The sequence below is a fragment of the Nannobrachium achirus genome (genome assembly GCF_963921795.1).
Source record: "Nannobrachium achirus genome assembly, chromosome: 9".
Lineage (NCBI taxonomy): Eukaryota > Metazoa > Chordata > Actinopteri > Myctophiformes > Myctophidae > Nannobrachium > Nannobrachium achirus.
In genome coordinates, this window is record NC_137818.1 from 9,833,059 (window position 1) to 9,847,423 (window position 14,365).

Sequence of the window (14,365 nt, forward strand, 5' to 3'; positions counted from 1 at the left end):
CATCAACATAGGACACTTGTAAAATAAACATAACATTTCTTTTAAAAACTGCAGGTTGTCTTAGCAATGGGTTAAGATGTATACCTCTGCAAACTACAGAACTGTACAAACCAAGTACCCGAGGAAGATTCAATGCCTACAGTGGAACGGGACAGTTCTGGCGGAAGAGATTGTGTAGCTCATAACAACCGTACAAACTACCGTACGGTTGTTCATTTAGTTCAATTAAGACTGATGTAACATTTGTGATTATTGTGATAATAATCTTTAAAAAACAAACAATTGAGCTAAGCTGTTGTTGATATAAAACAGGTATTATATTAAGGACAAGGTCAACATAAAAGTCGAGGCCAAGATATGACAATTTTAGATCCAAAATTACACCGAACTTGAATTGCCACCTCTAATGGTACCAATATCCAAAACTGAGGGGTTTGGCCCATAGTTCATGAGCCAGGTGAGCTCTTGGTACCATTAAAAGAGGCATGTATGATAGCAGTTTCAGACGAGTAGCTGAGTCCTGTTTTAGGGGTATGCAAAACCACATAATTCATTGTTGTCCAACCTACAAAATGATTCACTTTTATGCACATTTTCAGTCTGTACAATGGATAGCCATGACCAACATAATAATATAACAACAGACAGGCTGAATTATACTTCTGTTAACCATGGGCAAATCCAAGATGGCAGATCCAAGAGTGACTGCCACTCTGAAACAGGGTACATCATAAACATCATAGAATCATGAGTAAAGCTGGTTGCACATTGCTGCGTTTTTTCGTTGCGAAATGCGTTCTTCAGAGAGAGAGAGAGAGAGAGAGAGAGAGAGAGAGAGAGAGAGAGAGAGAGAGAGAGCGCAAGAGAGAGAGAGCAAGAGAGAGAGAGAGAGAGAGAGAGCAAGGGACCCGAAAATAAATACAAAATGGGCGGCAGTGTGCAAATGTAATTGACATAACGTGAGGTTGATTTCTTTATTTACGTGCTCCGAATTTCGCTCCTATATTCGACCGAAAAAACGCAGCAGTGTGCAACAACCTTTATACCTCTTTTGGGTTAATGAGGATGTACTACATTACTTTGAAGAGTCAGGACCTCTCTTTCACACACACACACACACACACACACACACACACACACACACACACACACACACACACACACACACACACACACACACACACACACACACGCCCACAGGAGGGTCTCCGCCCTAAATGATCATGGGAGTGGTTTTGTTCTTGTTATAAAGAGGCTGCACGCCGCTGCAGAGAACACATCCTCATCTCACCTTTTACAGAGCTTTGGAGGAGGAGAGGCACCTTACAGAGCATCATCAGCACACGGTAAGTCCCTAAATACTTCTGATTGATATGCAGGTAGACGTAAATACGTTGACAATAATTACCATTATTGACAATGATTTGATATTAATTTTAACAGACACGCTCCCTTCCTATACAAACCCGTCACTGGTTACTGATATTGTCCTTTTTCAATTACTTATTTTATTTATCTTTTATATTTTGATTGTTTGGAAGAATTAAATACAAATAATGAAAAATGTAATTAAATAAATAAAGTAAGTAATAAAATACAGTCCAACACATTGGAAGGACAATATCGGTCACCACCAGAGGACATGTTTTCAATGAGTTTGAAGTTACAATGGATAGGAAGGGACATCTGTTAAAATGTATATCAAATACTGTAATGAACACTATCAAGCAACATAAAAACTGCTTGGGATGCACACAAAAGCCAGAGTTTTTCCCATGTTAAAAAATGTTTACAACTTGTTTAGTATTATTAACACATAAGCTTAAGTGTGTTATAATGACTTAATAAGTGCCTTACTAAATATTAATTATTGCTTATTGTGGCCTTATAATATAATGTGTGTTTACAATGCTATTATTAACACTTATATAGCCTTATTAACCCATAATAACGTTAAAAATATCTTCTGTGTGTTTATTAACTGTTAATTAATGCAAAAGCTGCTCTTTTCTATTAGCTTGGAAGCTCTTTTCTATGCTTGCAAGCTCATAGTGCGGCACTCTGTGCCAAGCCACTGAGAAAAGCCATTGAGAAAAACGGTCCCATCCTCTTTTACAGTACACTTTAAGACATAATAAGACAGAATAAGACAGAATAAAGCCATAATAAGAAATAATGTGTTGGTAATTAGAGCTAATATATTTTATTAGACAGAAACAAAGACAGAATAGTAGAAAGAGCGAATACATTCTCTGGCACCGTCACCTGCCGCGGAACTGCAGCGGCAGACACTGCCGCATGACCGCTAGTTCGACCAGCAGTCGCACTGCATCGCCGGCGATAGGACCAGCAGTCCCGCCAGTAGGACCGGCGGCCGCCGGTAAACTGCCCGTCCGTGCGGTGGTGGCTGCCGCGGCAGTTACCAGCGATGCCGGTGCCAGATAATGTATTCGCTTTCTGCTATTCTGTCTCAGCCACCACCGCACGGACGGGCAGTTTACCGGAGAATGTATTCGCTCTTTCTACTATTCTGTCTTTGTTTCTGTCTAATAAAATATATTAGCTCTAATTACCAACACATTATTTCTTATTATGGCTTTATTCTGTCTTATTATGTCTTATTATGTCTTAAAGTGTACTGTAAAAGAGGATGGGACCAGAAAAACTGTATGGGCCCTTATGCGCTCCGCCTTTTAAAACAGTTCAAATAGCCAATCTACAATTTCACAACGTGTTAATGTACTGTAGATCAGCTAGTTGTTTTACAAAATGGCAAAAAAAAGGCCCAATATGTCCAAAATAGTGTAACATCATCCTCCACAACTATATTATTGCAGTTAGAGCTTATTCACATGAAATAAAGTATTTTCGTAACTTCTCCCTTACCCATTATATGCATGTGTAACATGATTTGCTCATTGTTTTTTAGGAGATTTGAAGACTTCACTGCTGATGTCCATGATCTGCCTGTAGAGTTACAACGAGGGAGCTCAACAACGAGCTAAGAACAGCCAGGACAGGTATTGTGATATTCAGTAACACGTTGTACTTTTAAACTACGTTCAGTGAGAACGGATAATCTGGAAACACGTGCAAATGTGCAATGTATCCAGTGAAGCACATATGCTCTTTTTGCTCGCATTGATAACTTGTATGAGGAAATGAATCACGGTGCTGCGGTGGACAGCTATAGAGCGATAAATCATAGCGATTACAATGAATAAGCATAAACAAACCAGTTTTCTTGAAGGACATGCCTGGATCCCGAGGCTACATAAACCTAATCACTTATTGGAGCAACTGGTGCAACTACATCATCTGTGTCAAATGGAAGGAACCTTTCAGGTCTATGTTAGTTAATGAGGGCAAATACAAATCTCAAGCTGAGAGTCAGACAAGTGAAGTGATTGTATACAAAGTGGAATTGTTAGCAAGTGCTTTAACCACTTAAAATGTCTGATAATCTAACAATAAACATGTTTACAAACTTGTTTAGTATTAACACGTTAGCTTAATATGTGTCTTATAAGGACTTAACTGGTTAAGTGCCAATCGGGATTTCGGAATCAGGCCGTGGTGTGCTGCTGCTGATCCCAAAGAAGTTCGGGATTTTGTTGTTATATAACATTAGCGCGCAGTCAAAGGGACAGCTACTCACTGTGCGGTGGTCCATTGGGTGATGATGTAATCCGGAGCCATGTCATTTCCATAGGCTCCTATTCATTGTGCTGCAAAGAAACAGTTTTATCTCGGAATCTTTCTCCAAAAACTATTACAAAAATAATAATACAAAATAGTAAAAAATGGCAAAAAGGGGGTAAGGCAGCATGCAAAATACGGCCCGATATATCCAAAATATTGTAACATCATCCTACACAACTATATTACATGCAATTATTCTTAAAGGGATATTTCACTTTCAAAAAAACTTTTGGTCATTTTATCATCTAATCGGCTTTTATGAACACCCTGAACAGTTTTTAATTTGCTTGATTCAATATTTAGATATTTGATATAAATGTTATCCTGCCCTCCTCTCCTGGGCTTCTCCCCATACACATCCATTGTAACTTCAAACTCAATTTTAACCATGATAGATTCATTAAAAACAACCATTATATTTTTCTGGTGACTCATAATACCCTCCTAATACGTGAGCAGACCGGGTTTTTTCAATGACGCTTTTCTTTTATTTTTAATATTTTTTTATTGTAATACATTTTTTCCATTTTCCCAAAGAATTATTAACCAGTAAGACTCCCTAATCGGGAGATAAGCGACCGTTGCTATCTCCACAAATATCACAACCTCCACCTCTCACGTCATACGGGCAGCCATAGTTACACCTGGAATGTTGAATCTCCATATATGGAGATAACCTACGCATCACACAAAGTCTGACCTCACCAGCCCATACTTGGGCATGGACGACTTATATCTCCATATATACGGAGATGGCCATATATGGAGATACGATGACATCACAGAGTCCACAGCTGATGATGTGGCGTGATGTCATACAATACACATGCCAAACTTTGCACACACACTCCTTGCCTGCCAATCCACAACCTCCACCTCTCACGTCATACGGGCAGCCATAGTTACACCTGGAATGTTGAATCTCCATATATGGAGATAACCTACGCATCACACAAAGTCTGACCTCACCAGCCCATACTTGGGCATGGACGACTTATATCTCCATATACGGAGATGGCCATATATGGAGATACGATGACATCACAGAGTCCACAGCTGATGATGTGGCGTGATGTCATACAATACACAAACAAGCCCTATATAAAGGGGCAATTCACCAGGGAAGAGAGCATTCCCCACTAGCTGAGTATCTTAAGATGGTTGGATGTGATGATAAGCTATAAGCTTAGTTGATCCTGGCGATAAGGTCTGAGTCGAGGAATGCTCTGGTGAGAATTGCCCCTTTATATAGGGCTTGTTTGTGTATTGTATGACATCACGCCACATCATCAGCTGTGGACTCTGTGATGTCGCCACATCATCAGCTGTGGACTCTGTGATGTCATCGTATCTATGAGTGCAAAGGTGTGACGTGTGACGTGTGACTCAGGGACGGACGGACGGACGGACGGCCGGTGGAGGTTTTGATACCAGTAAGACTCCCTAATCGGGAGATAAGCGACCGTTGGTCGCTTATCTCCACAAATATCACAACCTCCACCTCTCACGTCATACGGGTAGCCATAGTTACACCTGGAATGTTGAATCTCCATATATGGAGATAACCTACGCATCACACAAAGTCTGACCTCACCAGCCCATACTTGGGCATGGACGACTTATATCTCCATATACGGAGATGGCCATATATGGAGATACGATGACATCACAGAGTCCACAGCTGATGATGTGGCGTGATGTCATACAATACACAAACAAGCCCTATATAAAGGGGCAATTCTCACCAGGGAAGAGAGCATTGCCTGGAATGTTGAATCTCCATATATGGAGATAACCTACGCATCACACAAAGTCTGACCTCACCAGCCCATACTTGGGCATGGACGACTTATATCTCCATATACGGAGATGGCCATATATGGAGATACGATGACATCACAGAGTCCACAGCTGATGATGTGGCGTGATGTCATACAATAAACAAACAAGCCCTATATACTGATGCGATACGATGACATCACAGAGTCCACAGCTGATGATGTGGCGTGATGTCATACAATAAACAAACAAGCCCTATATACTGATGCGGAGATATGAGCAGGGCAAAGGTGTGACGTGTGACGTGTGACCGACCGACGGACGGACGGACGGCCGGTGGAGGTTTTCATAGTAAACTGCTCCCTGACGGTCGCAACTAAACTGCGACCTCACGGTCGCAATTACAAACATACACCAGTAAGACTCCCTAATCGGGAGATAAGCGACCGTTGGTCGCTTATCTCCACAAATAGGCCAAAAGTTTGTTTTACCAATTATTACACTCTATGTGAACATTTACATCAACAAATCCCAAGTACTATGCAGAACGACCCATTTCAAGTTTTTAATGTACAACAATATTTAGAAAATAGGTCTACCAGTAAGACTCCCTATCGGGGATATCCATATATGGGCATAAAAGGGACAAGGGCTTACAGTTAAGAGATCTCCATATATGGGCATATCAGAAAGCCCATATATGTTCATTATACTGATGACATCAGGAATATCCATATATGGGCATAAAAGGGACAAGGGCTTACAGTTAAGAGATCTCCATATATGGGCATAAAGGGACAAGGACTGTTACAGTAGATATAGAGATGTCCATATATGGGCATAAATGAACAAGGACTGACAAACACTGAGATCTCCATATAACCTATGGGAATATAAGGGACGAGGACAATGCGTAGCATTGTGAGCTTGTAGACCTATTTTCTAAATATTGTTGTACATTAAAAACTTGAAATGGGTCGTTCTGCATAGTACTTGGGATTTGTTGATGTAAATGTTCACATAGAGTGTAATAATTGGTAAAACAAACTTTTGGCCTATTTGTGGAGATAAGCGACCAACGGTCGCTTATCTCCCGATTAGGGAGTCTTACTGGTTGCGACCGTAAGGTCGCAGTTTAGTATCAAAACCTCCACCGGCCGTCCGTCCGTCCGTCCGTCCCTGAGTCACACGTCACACGTCACACTTTTGCCCTGCTCATATCTCCGCATCAGTATGACATCACACTGCTGACATCACTCTGACATCACAGAGTATGACATCACACTGCTGACATCACTCTGACATCACAGAGTCCACAGCTGATGATGTGGCGTGATGTCATACAATACACAAACAAGCCCTATATAAAGGGGCAATTCTCACCAGGGAAGAGAGCATTCCTCGACTCAGACCTTATCGCCAGGATCAACTAAGCTTATAGCTTATCATCACATCCAACCATCTTAAGATACTCAGCTAGACATCACACCGTACACAAATGACCCCTATATAAGACCGGCATTGTCTGTCGTACATTTCGGTCAATTCCAGTGGGGATGCCATTGAAAAGTTAATCTAGTTGTACAAAGTAATCAAAGAATGGGTTGACTGGTAGGCTGGTTGACTGCTTTATCTGTGGAGAGTGTATGTCACTGAGAGTCCTTTTATAGCGATTGAAATCATGATGAGGTCACGATGAGTCATCTATGCCCAAATATAGATTTCTAGGTCAGATGGCCCATGGAGTTTGTGATGTCAAACCTAGCAACCCAATATAAACAAACCTGATGTCAGACCTGAAGTATCCTTTTATACCCATATATGGAGATACAGAGATCTCCATATATGGGCATATTAGAAAGCCCATATATGGGCATATACGGATGACATCAGGGATATCCATATATGGGCATAAAAGGGACAAGGGCTTACAGTTAAGAGATCTCCATATGGGCATATCAGAAAGCCCATATATGTTCATTATACTGATGACATCAGGAATATCCATATATGGGCATAAAAGGGACAAGGACTTACAGTTAAGAGATCTCCATATATGGGCATAAAGGGACAAGGACTGTTACAGTAGATATAGAGATGTCCATATATGGGCATAAATGAACAAGGACTGACAAACACTGAGATCTCCATATAACCTATGGGAATATAAGGGACGAGGACAATGCGTAGCATTGTGAGCTTGTAGACCTATTTTCTAAATATTGTTGTACATTAAAAACTTGAAATGGGTCGTTCTGCATAGTACTTGGGATTTGTTGATGTAAATGTTCACATAGAGTGTAATAATTGGTAAAACAAACTTTTGGCCTATTTGTGGAGATAAGCGACCAACGGTCGCTTATCTCCCGATTAGGGAGTCTTACTGGTATTATAGTCCTGAAAATTGGGTTAAATATTCTGGAAAGGTTTTGGAAAGGTTTTGGAAGATGTGTGGGAACCCTGTATAGATAATGCAGAAATGCTGTCTATTATTAGGAGTCACATTGAGGGTTAAAGCTCTGTTTCCGGTAATAATATTATAGACAGCTCATTAATGTGTAGTGTCTGTGCTGGCAAGCATAGAATGTTGCAGAGAACGCCTATCAACAGCCTGGCACGTTGACGACCGCTGGTTATCTGCAGAGAGCGTCAGATAAGAGTGTTTGAAAGAGCGATAACAAAGCAGCGTCACCAAGGTCATGGTGTTGTCCTTAAAGGTCACCTTCAGAGCCCCACACACACACACACACACACACACACACACACACACACACACACACACACACACACACACACACACACACACACACACACACACACACACACACACAGACACAAGCATATTGTCACTGTCAGGCAGAAACCTTGTATCTCCAAGTTTCAAATTGTTGTTTTTTTTCCCTTTTTTTTTGCAAAGTAAGGGAGGGGTCGTTTTTTATTGAGGGGTGTTACTGGAGAAAGTGTATAAGCCCTTTTATAAAATGCCATGACCCTCCCTCTCAATTGGGGAAAAAATCAGTGACCCTCCCCAAGCATTAAAATAAAAAAGATTGACCCTCCCCTACAACATGGCATTTACCACAGTAAAATTATGCCTATAAAACCTATATTATTATATTCCTAACCAGTGGCGAGAACAGAACAGAGATTTTTTTTCTTTCTTTATTTTTTTACTGTAAATAATTAGGATTTTTTTATGGTTAAAAACGGCAGCAGCAATGAACAATAATGAATAGGCTAATATAATGCATTGAGATCCCAGCTGCACTTCATCCCAAAAACACATTTCCAAATATAAACTAACACACCCTCCAAACTAAAGTAACACACAGTGAGTAGCCTATAGTGCTGCTAGTGTAAAAGTCAACGTGGACATCATATAAAAGGTGAGAAGTTCTCACAGGTTGAGAACAGGTTATTTGACATCTAGGTTACAGATTAAACAGTTGACACATGTGCACAACACAGAGAAGGCTTGTAACTGCTGCCATTCATTTTGTGCTGTTGATTGCCTGTCGCCAAATCTGGGTCAAATGCGCATTTTCAACGAGCGGTCGTTAATTCTTTTTAGCACCTTTTCACTTTTTACTTTAGGGAGGGGGGATACAGTTCTGACAACCATTGTTGCTGCCTTACACAGCTCTCCATTGTTTTAGGAAGATACATTGTAGTATAAACACAGCCACTTCAGTTCATTCACACTAACTGCAGTGACTGTAGGGCATTTCCAGGGATGGCACCCAGGGTTTGTCATTAAATGAAGCAGAAGGCTGTTGACAATGGTTGCATAAGTGCCTGTACCTCTGGAGCCATTGTTTGCTTTTGATAAATTGCATGACCCTCCCTTGAATTCAAAGTGAAATCAGCAGACCCTCCCTAGGACTGAAATTGAAATAGCATGACCCTCCCCTATTTTCCTCCAGTAACACCCCTCAATAAAAAACGACCCCTCCCTAAAGCCCTGCTTCATCATACAAGGCCGTCGCACAAACACAGCAGATCTACAAGCACACAAATGCTCCGTCGCAAGGCCGTCGCAAAAGAACAGCAAATCTACAAGCACACAGGCATTGTGTGCTTGTAGATCGGCTGTTTTCACTATTTTAGTTAATCTATCTAGCGACAAATCTCTGCGTGTATGTATCTCTGCGTGTATGTAACCCGCGTATCTCGAGAACCGTTCGTCCCACCGGCTTCAGATTCGGCACGCGCGTTCCCCGACGCGGCACGGAGTGCAGTGCCGAGCCTCGACCCGACCCGACGCACGGTTTTCCGAAACCGGCGCAAAACGTTCGGAATCTCCTTATGCAGAGCTGATTGTTGACATCAGGCTGTTCCGGAGGAAATCGGCGCAAGCGCTGACTCATTGTGACATCACTTCATAAAAGGCTCTGACATCACGTACACCACATGACCCCACACTCCTATGACAGAGATCTACATATATGGGCATATGGGCATTCTGACATCACTTCTGCTGACTCAAAGACAAACAGGCAAACAGATGGTCGCTGACTCATTGTGACATAAAATGGACGCAATCTCTCTGACATCACGTACACCACATGACCCCACACTCCTATGACAGAGATCTACATATATGGGCATATGGGCATTCTGACATCACTTCTGCTGACTCAAAGACAAACAGGCAAACAGATGGTCGCTGACTCATTGTGACATAAAATGGACGCAATCTCCGTATATGGGCATAAAGGGGACACAGATATATGGGCATAAATGGACGTATCGGCACAAGCGCTGACGCATACAGAGATCTCCATATATGGGTATATGGGCAGATCTCCATATGGGCTACATATATGGGCATATGGGCATTCTGACATCACTTAAAATGGACGCAATCTCCGTATATGGGCATAAAGGGGACACAGATACAGAGATCTCCATATATGGGCATATGGGCAGATCTCTACATATATGGGCATATGGGCATTCTGACATCACTTCTGCTGACTCAAAGACAAACAGGCAAACAGATGGTCGCTGACTCATTGTGACAAAATGGACGCAATCTCCGTATATGGGCATAAAGGGGACACAGATACAGAGATCTCCATATATGGGCATATGGGCAGATCTCCATATATGGGCATATGGGCATTCTGACATCACTTCTGCTGACTCATTCTGACATCACTCCTGTACTTTGCACGTGTTGAATCTCTACATATGGAGATAACCGACGCATCTCACAAGCCTATATGCGTGACACACTACAAAATGTACGGAAATGTGAATCACATGAAGCACGAGACGCACGCCTAGCTGCAAATAATGCACGGAACAAACGTGCACGACAGGAGGAGACGCCGGACATGCAAGCACAGCGCCAAGCAGCAAATAACGCACAAACCAAACGTGCGCGCCTGGAGGAGACGTCGGATAGGCGAGCCGGGCGCCAGGCAAGGGACAGCGAGCACCAGCAGGAACTTCACCGTGCCCAACTGGAACAAGTGCGCCATGCCAAACGGAATCTAGCACGGTATCAAGATACTGACTTATTTCAAGAGGACGTTGATTCCAGACACACACTGAGCAAAACCTCACTGTTTCTATGTCCCGAATGCTCAGATTGCAAAGCCTTGGTATGGAAAGAGGAGAGAAAGGGTTTCTGCTGCAACTCAGGGAAGATTAACCTTACATATGACCCTGAAAATCACAAACCAGGCTCAATCCCACCAAAGCCTCCACAAGCTATTATGGACCTTTTCCCTAATCAGAAATTTGTGGAGCATGCAAGACAGTACAACAATGCACTGTCAATGGCAAGTATCGGTTTACGAGAGATACCTATAAGTGGGTTCAATCCTGGCCCACGCATTCAAGGCAAGATATATCATTACATTTCTTCTCCCCTTGCAGAGCAGGGTCAAACCCCAAAATTTGCTCAGATCTACTTCCACGATCCTGCCCATGAGCTAGAGTACCGTCGAGCCCATGCCTCGAACAGCGAGCTCAATGTTTCTTTTTTGGTGACCGCACAACAAGCCATTCGCAACTGCAACCACTACGTAAGGCAGTTCAAGTCAGCTATCGAGTACGTGGCCAATAATGACAGTACTAATGACCTTCAAATTGTCCTAACAGCTCGGACAAGGCGCAGAGACCTCCATCGTGGAACTATTAACCTTCCATCCTCAGATAGTGACGTGGCTGTCATTGCTCCTGGAGCTACCATGACCGAGCAGTTTGGAAGATTGTCTGTCGCTCTTCATGTCAGAGGAGGAGCAATTCAGACAATCGATGCTATGCATCCCGCATATGATCCATTATCTTATGTACTCCTGCTGCCTTACGGTTCCCGGGGTTACCACACTGAGCTGCCAGGAATCTCACCAACTGCCTTCTATTGCTATCATCTTCAAGTGCGTGACCCAGCTCATCACTTCAATTTACTGCTCCGTGGTGGGAAACTGACACACCAGTATGCATGTGACATGATGGCTAAAATTGAATCACACCGCCTCAACTGGGTCCGCCACAACCAGAAGTCCATCAAGGCTGAAAAGTACAACGTTATTGTTGATGCCCTCAACAGTGACGCTGAGGTTTTACCTGGACGCCTGACCATCCTGCCACCTTCAATTTATGGATCTCCACGGTGGTTTGCCAAGCAGTTCCAGGATGCAATGGCATTGGTCCGAGTCAAGGGAAAGCCTGACTTCTTTTTGACAATGACATGCAACCAAGAGTGGCCAGAAATCAAGGAATCGATTCTTCCAGGTCAGCAACCCTTTCAGAGACCAGACATCATCGCTAGAGTGTTCCACATGAAGACGGAAGGATTACTCACAGACATCCTCAAGCATGACATCTTGGGCCACGTGGACGCCTATGTAATGGTGAAAGAAACGCAAAAGCGCCATCTTCCACATATTCACATGCTCCTGACCATGGCAGCCCGCGACAAGCCCAGGAACTCAACTGATATTGATCGTGTGGTCTCTGCCGAAATTCCTAACAAAGACACAAATCCAGAACTACATCGGATTGTCACAAAATGTATGATTCATGGTCCATGTGGACACTTGAACCCTGACAGTCCTTGCATGGCAAACGGGAAATGTACAAAGGACTATCCCAAACCCCTGCGACAGAACACCAGCTTTCCTGAGAACTCCTGTGGAAGAAAGTCAAGATTCTTCGGCTGACTCACATGAGGATCACACACGCTGCTGGAGATGACCATGACGAGAAAGAACGTTTTGCCAAATTCCTGCTGGACCTTGGGGAGGGAAAGCTTCCTGTTAAACCCGAGGAGGGTGAATTTGCGATTGAGCTCGATCAATCGCTCACACTTTCAGGGGAAACACTTGACGACATGGTCAGTTGGGTGTATAAGGACATTCAAAACAACATTGCCAACCCTGAGTGGCTATGTCAGCGTGTCATACTGTGCCCAACCAACTCTGAAGTTGACATGGTCAACGAATACATGACAAAGATGTTTCCAGGAGAGGAGCATGTTTGTTGCAGTGTGGATACTGCAGAGTCTGAGGGTAACTATGTGTTCCCACCTGAGTTGCTAAATACCCTTTGCCCATCTGGTATGCCACCCCATCGCATCACTCTAAAGGTGGGCATGTTGATCATGTTACTTAGAAACTTTGACCAGCACAATGGACACTGCAATGGATCAAGGTACATCATTGATCAGATCCTGCCTCATCTCCTGGTTGTAAGATCTGTGGTTGGCGTCAATGCGGGACGCACACTCCTCATTCCACGTATCACCCTGTGCCCATCCGAGAACACCTTCCCATTCACCATGCGCCGCCGCCAGTTTCCAATCAGACCCTGCTTCGCCATGACTGTGAATAAGTCTCAGGGCCAGACACTACACAGAGTTGGGATCTACTGCACTGGAGACTTCTTCAGCCATGGCCAGTTCTATGTGGCAGCCAGCAGGGTTGGCAAAGCAAGCAGGCTGCGTATTCTTGCTCTAGATGAAGAAACCAAAAGAAAGCGCCACTTTCTCAACAATGTTGTCTTTCCTGAGGTCCTGACAATATAAATGTATATCAAATGTCAGGTCTTTGGTCTGAAATAGAGATCTCCATAATGGGCATAAAGGGACACAGACAGACAGATACAGAGATCTCCATATATACCGGTACGGGCATAAAAGGGACACAGACAGACAGAGAGATCTCCATATACGGGCATAAAAGGACCGCAACCGGTACTGTGTGTGCAGAGATCTTCATATATGGGCATAAGGGGACAAAGGCAAACAGATGTTCAAAACGGGTCCTATGACAACAGGTATATTGGGGTTTGCATTAAAGGGTGGGGCATTCATGGGGTCCGCTCCAAAAAAGAAAAAGAAAATAAAAGAGACAAAGACAAACATAAGACAAGCAACAAAGCGTGGGACTGGGAGGATGACTTGAATGATGCAGATTTAAGCAGGCTCAAAAAGCGACAGAGATCTCATATATGGGCATAAAATGGACGCAGATAAACAGATATCATAAAGGGACACAGACAGACAGATACAGAGATCTCCATATATGGGCATAAAATGGACGCAAATAGACAGATATCTCCATATATGGGCATATATGGGCATAAAATGGACCCAGAACTATATCTGCAGTGATCTCCATATATGGACATAAAATGGACGCCGACAGACAGATACAGATATCTCCATATATGGGCATAAATGGACACAGGCAAACAGATGGTCAAAACGGGTCCTATGACAACAGGTATAATGGGGTTTGCATTAAAGGGCGGGGCATTCATTCCCTATTTACATCTTCCCGAGTTGGCCAGGTCGCCGACTAGACGCCAGCTTCTAGTTTTTTAAATGATAAATACAAAACTAACGGTTTTGGACATATAAGGTTTCCAC